Source organism: Engraulis encrasicolus, chromosome 19 (genome assembly GCF_034702125.1).
Source record: "Engraulis encrasicolus isolate BLACKSEA-1 chromosome 19, IST_EnEncr_1.0, whole genome shotgun sequence".
NCBI classification, from domain to species: Eukaryota; Metazoa; Chordata; class Actinopteri; order Clupeiformes; family Engraulidae; genus Engraulis; species Engraulis encrasicolus.
This window is the reverse complement of record NC_085875.1, coordinates 39,811,240-39,818,739: the sequence shown is the minus strand read 5'-3', so window position 1 is coordinate 39,818,739 and position 7,500 is coordinate 39,811,240. Positions and strand designations below refer to the sequence as shown.

Here is a 7,500-nt window from a genome sequence, read left to right as displayed (position 1 = left end):
TTAAATAAGTGTGCGATGTACAAAAACACAAACATACACAAAGCACAAAAAGCAACAAACGAAAGTGTATTCCCAAAAAAATCTTTTTAAAAAGGAACAAAAAAGAAATACAATGAAAATGCCAACACATGTTTCTGTAGTTACTGTGTTTGTAGAGCTGAGGAGGATGGACTGAGCTTAAGCCCTGAACTCCTAAGCCTCACCCCAGAACCCAGAACACAAAGCACAGAGCTGAACACAAAGCTGAGTCACTGGTTTTATCTCGTTGCTAAACAAGAGGTGAGAACTTTAGCTTTGACCTCTGTTTACTCCTCTGTTCGAGTGATCTCTCTGAACTTAATTTTTAATGCCCATCATCCCCACCATCATCATAACCATCAGCATAACCACTAACCACCAACACCATCATCATCATCTTGAGATTGCCAATGCCATCGTTAATCGTCCTTGTCATTGTTATGATCATTACAGTTCCCATCGCTACAAATTACTAGAATTGCCATAGACACTCGATTGGCTTTCATGGGTTGCATGACAATGGTCATCCAATGATCTCATTTTCAGCATACACCTGTATCCTCTAACTCAAAGTGAATGTAAGTTAGCACAGTGAGTTAGAGCAAGGCTCAGTATTGTGCACCTAAACACCTAAACTCTATCCGTTGTGCCTAACGCTACTTAAAACACAAGATCAGCAAAGTGTATGGCTGTTTACATCAAGAGCACTGCGTCTTTGACTTGTTTCAAGTTCAATTTCCATAATCAACTTTTATCTGGGGTAGAACACAGAGACATTCACTTCCTGCCTGGCCCTCCTCTAACTATCTTTCACACCCGGCGTCTGCCATTCTAGAGGCCCAGTCCTCTGTTCTTCCCTCTGTTCTTTTCTCCTGAGAGCTCTTCGCTCTTTGAATTTTGACATGCCATAATGATTATAACCACCCCCTAAAAAAACATCCATGTTCTAATGTTCGCTAATGATGTACATTACGGGTATAAATCCAGCCCAAAAATAAATATATAATAATAATGAACGACAACGAAACCCCAAAAGAGGGGAAGGGCTTGTCTTACATTTAAATGCGCTCATTTGCAAAGAGCAGAAAAGGGGATTTGGCTGCTTGTTAATTGGGGATGACAAGCTAAGAGGAAGCCAAGACAAGACAAGACAGCGGGGTTGTCAGTGTGTCTCCAGCATCCTTCATCCAGCATCCCCGTGCACTCTCCAACATCCCATTGTGCAGCGCTCCATCAAAAAAAAAAATCCTTGTGGAATAGCAGGCCATGCTTGCTTTGGTATCTGGGAGCCGCCTTTTGAGGCTGGGGGTCTGTAGGGACGACATAGGGGATTACATGGGGAATAATCTCTTTAATGGAAGAATCCTCCCCTCTAAGCAATTTAGCTTCCTCGTTGATGACGGCGCCATCCGGAGGAAGAGACAGCGATAAAAGGCGAAGGCAACAATAGCAACATTGTGCGGTTGGGGTTAGCCTTTTTTTTTTAAACGTGTCTTTCAGATGCAAACCAGAAACGCATTAACACATTAACCCCTAAGAGTGAAGTGAGGTCAGAATACGGTTGGTGCTGAGGTGAAATTATTTTGGCAAACCTCCATTTTCAAAATTTGGCAGTGAAAACACTGCCTCACCAAGCGCAGAGCCCTTTTTTCATCACAGGAAGGGTCAATGCAGTTCACAAGCACTTCTCCATAGACTTATGACTTCTAACTGATAACACCACCACCAACAACAATACTACCACTACTACTACTACTACTACTACTACTACTACAGTACTACTACTACTACTACTAATAATAATGATGATAATAATAATAATAGTACTGTAATGATACATTGACAAAACTCAGTCAACCAAAATGTTGAAATGAATTCCTATTAGGAGTAATCTACACAGCACACATACAGTATTCACATCCACAAAAGGCTAGAGCTATTATCATAGAGAAAAAAATAATCCCAAATTTGTCAGTGTGGGTTTAGTGTCGACATTACTGTAATTCCTGTTAGGCCTAATCTCCTCAGCAGGTGAGGTGTTGTTAAGAAGTCGTTTGCCTGGCAGGAATTCCCAGCGGCGGTCGGAGGCCAGAGGGGTTGCTGGCATTACGCTTTCCCACTAGTGGGCTTATGGCATGAGGTAAGATGGCTGCACAATAGGGAACCCCCTCCCCTACAGAAGGGCTCTCCATTCATACCAGCTCAGAGGTCAGACATGTTTCTCCCCTTGTAATCCGGCAGTGAGTTGATAACGTGGCGGTTGTGAATTTGCATGAAATAAAAAAAATCATTATGCCTGTGCTTCACCTTTGTCCGTTTTTTCTTTTTCGAGTGTCAAACCGGAGAAAGGCTGCTTAAAAAATCCTGCTGCCACTACATACAACGTGGCTGTGGGAGTAAGACCGACATTATCACAGTTGGATGGTGAGGAGCAGCAAGTGAAATGAACGATGCACTTAGCAGATCAGGAAGAAGGAAACAATCACCTTAACCACATCCTGACATGCCATTACTGTATGTCTTAAATTGGTGTTCTACAGCTTTAGCTGGAAACAGGTACAAGCTAAGAGGTGAGTTGAGCTGTGAGCACTGAGAAAAGTGGCTAAAGGAGGCAGAATTAACTGACAATAATAAACTGACTGATTAAAGCACTAAGACCTCAGCATCACCACAGGACGCACCCCAACACTGCCTTTGTAAAGTCTATTGGAAAAGAAGGAGGCAGTTAGACACATTCTTACGCATCAGTGTAAACACTGATTACAGTAATAAATACTCAATAATGGTAGGCTCTATTGATGAATATGGCCTAATAGTTAAGCCAAAGACCTAGTCTTGGCAGCAGAGGGTTGCAGGTTCTAATTCCATTCTACTGGTAGGTGTTGGCTGAAGTTCCCTTGACCAGTGTACCTAGCCTCATATTGCTACAACGACTGCTACCGATAGTCTGTACCTACAATAGCCTCATTGTAAATCGCTTTTGGATAATGAGCAATAATGAATTGGACAGGTAAAACAAGGTCAACATCGATCAAGATTGTAATTAATGAATCCATTTTGCCCGTCACTGTTTATAACATAAAAAATGCAATACTCTGTTGATTGATTTAGATGGAAGCAATATTCAATGCCACACAGACATGTTCGGGGAAATGCTCGCTACAAGTTACGGGATGTGCCAGCCTCTTAGCAGACATACACATGAAAAAGAGAATATGCCACTGTAACAGAGTGTGTGTAATTCGGGGAAAGAGAGATACGGGCCAGATAAATTGTTTAATTCAAAGACATGGTCCAGTAATTAATGAGACTCCCATTCTAATCTCCGCGTGCTGTACAAAAGCTTTAACTGGAAATGTCATCCCATACAAAGAAAGCACTGAAGAGCCTCTATTAGAAGACCTCACAGTGGAGAAAGCTTTTGTATTTGTAGAGACTAGACTGGGATGATACAGAATCGTGTGTGCGTGTGTGCGTGCGTGCATGCGTGCGTGCGTGCGTGGGACCAGTGTGTGTGTGTGTGTGTGTGTGTGTGTGTGTGTGTGTGTGAGTGAGAACCCAGCAGCTTTCATCACAAACATACACACACACACACACGCACACGCACACGCACACGCACACACACGCACACGCACACGCACACACACACACACACACACGCACACGCACACGCACACACACACACACACTTCATTCATTCCTCTCTCTCTAAAAAAAGAAGAATTTGCCACATTTCACATTTTTATTAATCCCGGAGAGTAAGGCACTACTACAGATTAAGAGGCACACAACACAGCAAATAATCTGGCCATTCCAAACTGTAATGGGATTAGACTGCTAGTCCAATGGTCATAATAATATATAACAAAACAAGATGACGGTGGGGATGACTGGAATGGGTGCTAGCTTGGAATAATGCATTATGTATCACAAGTGAGTTTTCCGGCCTTCTTATAAAATCTATTTGCGCGTGCAGATGAAAAAAGGGGTAAAGCTATCTCTCCTTCACAGGCTTTGGGGGATCGGGCAGAGGAGAGGGATGAGGAACGGTGGAGTTGTGGTGTGTGTATGTGTGTGTTTGTATGTGTGTGTGCGCACACGCGCACGTGTGTGTGTGTGTGTGTACATGTGCATTTGAGAACCAGTGAGTGTGTGCATCTGAGTGTGTGTCTGTGTGTGTGTGTGTGTGTGTGTGTGTGTGTGTGTGTGTGTGTGTGTGTGTGTGTGTGTGTGTGTGTGTGTGTGTGTGTGTGTGTGTGTGTGTGTGTGTGTGTGTGTGTGTGTGCGTGCGTGTGTATTTGAGAACCAGTGAGTGTGTGTGCATCTGAGCATCTGTGTGTGTGTGTGTGTGTGTGTGTGTGTGTGTGTGTGTGTGTGTGTGTGTGTGTGTGTGTGTGTGTGTGTGTGTGTGTGTGTGTGTGTGTGTGTGTGTGTGTGTCCACTACTGGTGTGTGTACACGGCAGTGGTGTAATTCAAAGCCTTTTGAGGTCCCATTAGAATTCATGAGCATGAAGCGTTGACTATTTTAACTGTATTAGAGCGCCAGGCCCCCCCTCGCTCTTTCAACACAAGTGCCTCAACAGTGGCCCTCCAAATGCCGTCACCCTCTCCTCACCTCCACTCACATCACACACACACTGTCATCACACACACACACACACACACACACACACACACACACACACACACACACACACACACACACACACACACACACACACACACACACACACACACACACACACACACACACACACACACACACACACACACACACACACACATAACTTCGTCTACCATCTCTGCCCTCTGCCACTGGATGAAATGTCTATGAAGTAGCAACTGATGGCTAGTGCAATAACAACACGCCTTATGCGTCACTCATGTCCTAGGTCTGATCAGTGGCGATGGAATGGGCTGAGCCACACAAAGGAGAGATAGTCGCCTTCTGTGTGTGTGTGTGTGTGTGTGTGTGTGTGTGTGTGTGTGTGTGTGTGTGTGTGTGTGTGTGTGTGTGTGTGTGTGTGTCTGTGCATGCGTGCGTGCGTGCGTGCGTGAACATGCTTGCGTGCCTGCATACATGTGTGTTCATGCACGTCCGTATAAGGGGGTGTAGATTACACTGTGTGATCATGGAAAGGACACTTGGATTATGGCTCTGTGTGGTGAGCGGTAATGGTGATGGTAAGCGGTGATGGCGAGAGTGTGGTTTGTGTGGTGAGCGGCTAGTGTCCATTTGCATTGCAGATGAGGCTCCTCAGGAGCGGGAGCCGAGGGGAGGGGAGGGGAGGCGAGGGGGCCATTGGGCCCTGCCCTCAGCTACACGCACACGTTCTAGAAGGTCACTCAATAAAACCAGTCCAGCCCATCCCTCCCCACCCCACCTCAACCCAGCAACCCAACACCTGGCTCATGAACCACACCACACCACAACACGGACAGCCGAAGACCCCCCACCCCCTCACACACAACTACACTACAGCCTTACTACAACCAGCCAAACCACCCCAGCAACCCAATACCCGGCTCATGAACCATGCCACACCCAGGCCAGCCGATGGCCACACCCCCCCCCATCTACACCACAGCCTTCCCACAACCAGACAAACCACCCCAGCCAACGTCACCTTGCCCCTGTCTGCCCCAATCTACACACCATGACCACCCCTCCACAAAACCAACCAAACGCTGATCAAGATCTTATAAGATATTATTCCCCCCCATCCATCCTCACAACCCTACCAAACACCCCCCCAACACACACACACACACACACACACACACACACACAAGGAACCATATACCAATGTGCACCAAGTAGTTGCATCTGCCTACCATGCCAATAAACATGACTGGCATGTACATGATGAAGCACAAGAGAGAAGAAGGATATGAGAGGATGAAAGAGGGATAGAGGAACAGATACTGGAAAGAGAGAGAGTAACGATTAAGACAGAGAGAGATAGAGGGTGAACGATTAAGAGAGAAAGAGAGAGAGAGAGAGAGAGAGAGAGAGAGAGATAGAGAGAGAGAGAGAGAAGAGTAGACGGACAGACAGACAATGAAACAGACAGAAACAGAATGACAGACAGAGAGAGAGAGAGAGAGAGAAAGAGACAGTGAGACAGAGGGAGAGAAACATGAAAGACAGGGTGGTGACGGTCGGTGATGGTAGCAGAGGCTGTGCAAATGAGTGAGTGAGTGAGTGAGTGAGTGAGTGGAGTGGGGGAGTGGGGGCTTTGCATAGGTGGAGGTTTGGTTTGGTTGGGAGATAAAAACTAGAAAGGCTGACGGAGCGGCAGAAAGGTAGGCAGGTAGAAAGCCAAGCTAGAAGGCACCGCCTGAGAAAAAGAGGACTTTAGACTCCCCCCCCCCTTTAAAGGAAGCAAAAGCCTTTAATTAGTAGCGCTTTCAAAAAGAAATGTCAGCTCAGTCTATTAGCTGGCTCACAGCCCCATCAAAGTCGTAATCCCCACCACTGTCAAATTCCATCACTTGACAGACAGTCGACTTCCTGCCTGTGGTTACCCCCCTCTCCTTTTTAAAGGGGGAGGGGTGTGTGGGTGAAGTGGTGGGGTATTAAATTTGTCCTCCTCTTTAGCTGTAGTACTGGATCCATGTACATTGTGCTGTTGCATACTGTTGCCCCACTCTTCAGTTCTTCTACCACTTCCCTTCTACCTGCCCCCCTACCTTGTCCCTACTCCATTCCCACTCTGCCAAAGCTGTGATGAGGCACACGGCATCACATCCCCTTGGTTCTGTCCTGTCATTCCACCTGCCCTCCCAAAAGTGTGTGAGTGAACACGCAGGCACGCACGTAGGGCCGCTGACAGGTTTGGCTGAGTCCAGGACAAAGTCATCTGAAAGGGTCCCCCACCCAATACATTCAATGTAACGAGGACTCAAGTATGGGCCCCCTATCTCCCAGGAACAGGGACAACTGACCCCTTTGTGTCCCCTTGTCGACATCCCTGCACGCACCTCGGCACGTGGGCACACGGGCATGCACGCAGGCACGCACGCAGGCACGCACGCAGGCACACACGCAGGCACACATGCACACTCACGCCACCTCCTTGTATCAGTGCCCCCGGAGGAGGTCTGTCAAGTGTCACTAGCAGGAGCTACGGGGAGGCTGGCAGGAGGCCTGTGCCCTCATTATGGCACAATTAGTGGCTGGCATTAAACGCAGGGTGGCACTCAGGGCGAGCGTGCAACGCAGGCATGCGTCCGGGTGCTCACCTCTCCTCGCCTCTCTTCTCTGCCCCGCTACGCCACGTTTAACCTGCTTGTAATTGAGCGCGACGTGTGTGTGTGTGTGTGTGTGTGTGTGTGTGTGTGTGTGTGTGTGTGTGTGTGTGTGTGTGTGTGTGTGTGTGTGTGTGTGTGTGTGTGTGTGTGTGTGTGTGTGTGTGTGTGTGTGTGTGTGGCTTTCTTGCATGTCTTGGCCCCATTGACGCCAAGTGTGTCGCTGCCAC

General features: G+C 47.3%; 1 protein-coding gene across 3 annotated transcripts in view; it reads right to left on the bottom strand.

The window, feature by feature from the left end:
- Positions 1-7,500, bottom strand: part of LOC134435423 (neuronal PAS domain-containing protein 3) — a 456,225-nt gene that overhangs the window by 80,835 nt on the left and 367,890 nt on the right. The gene's annotated exons all lie outside the window — the stretch shown is intronic.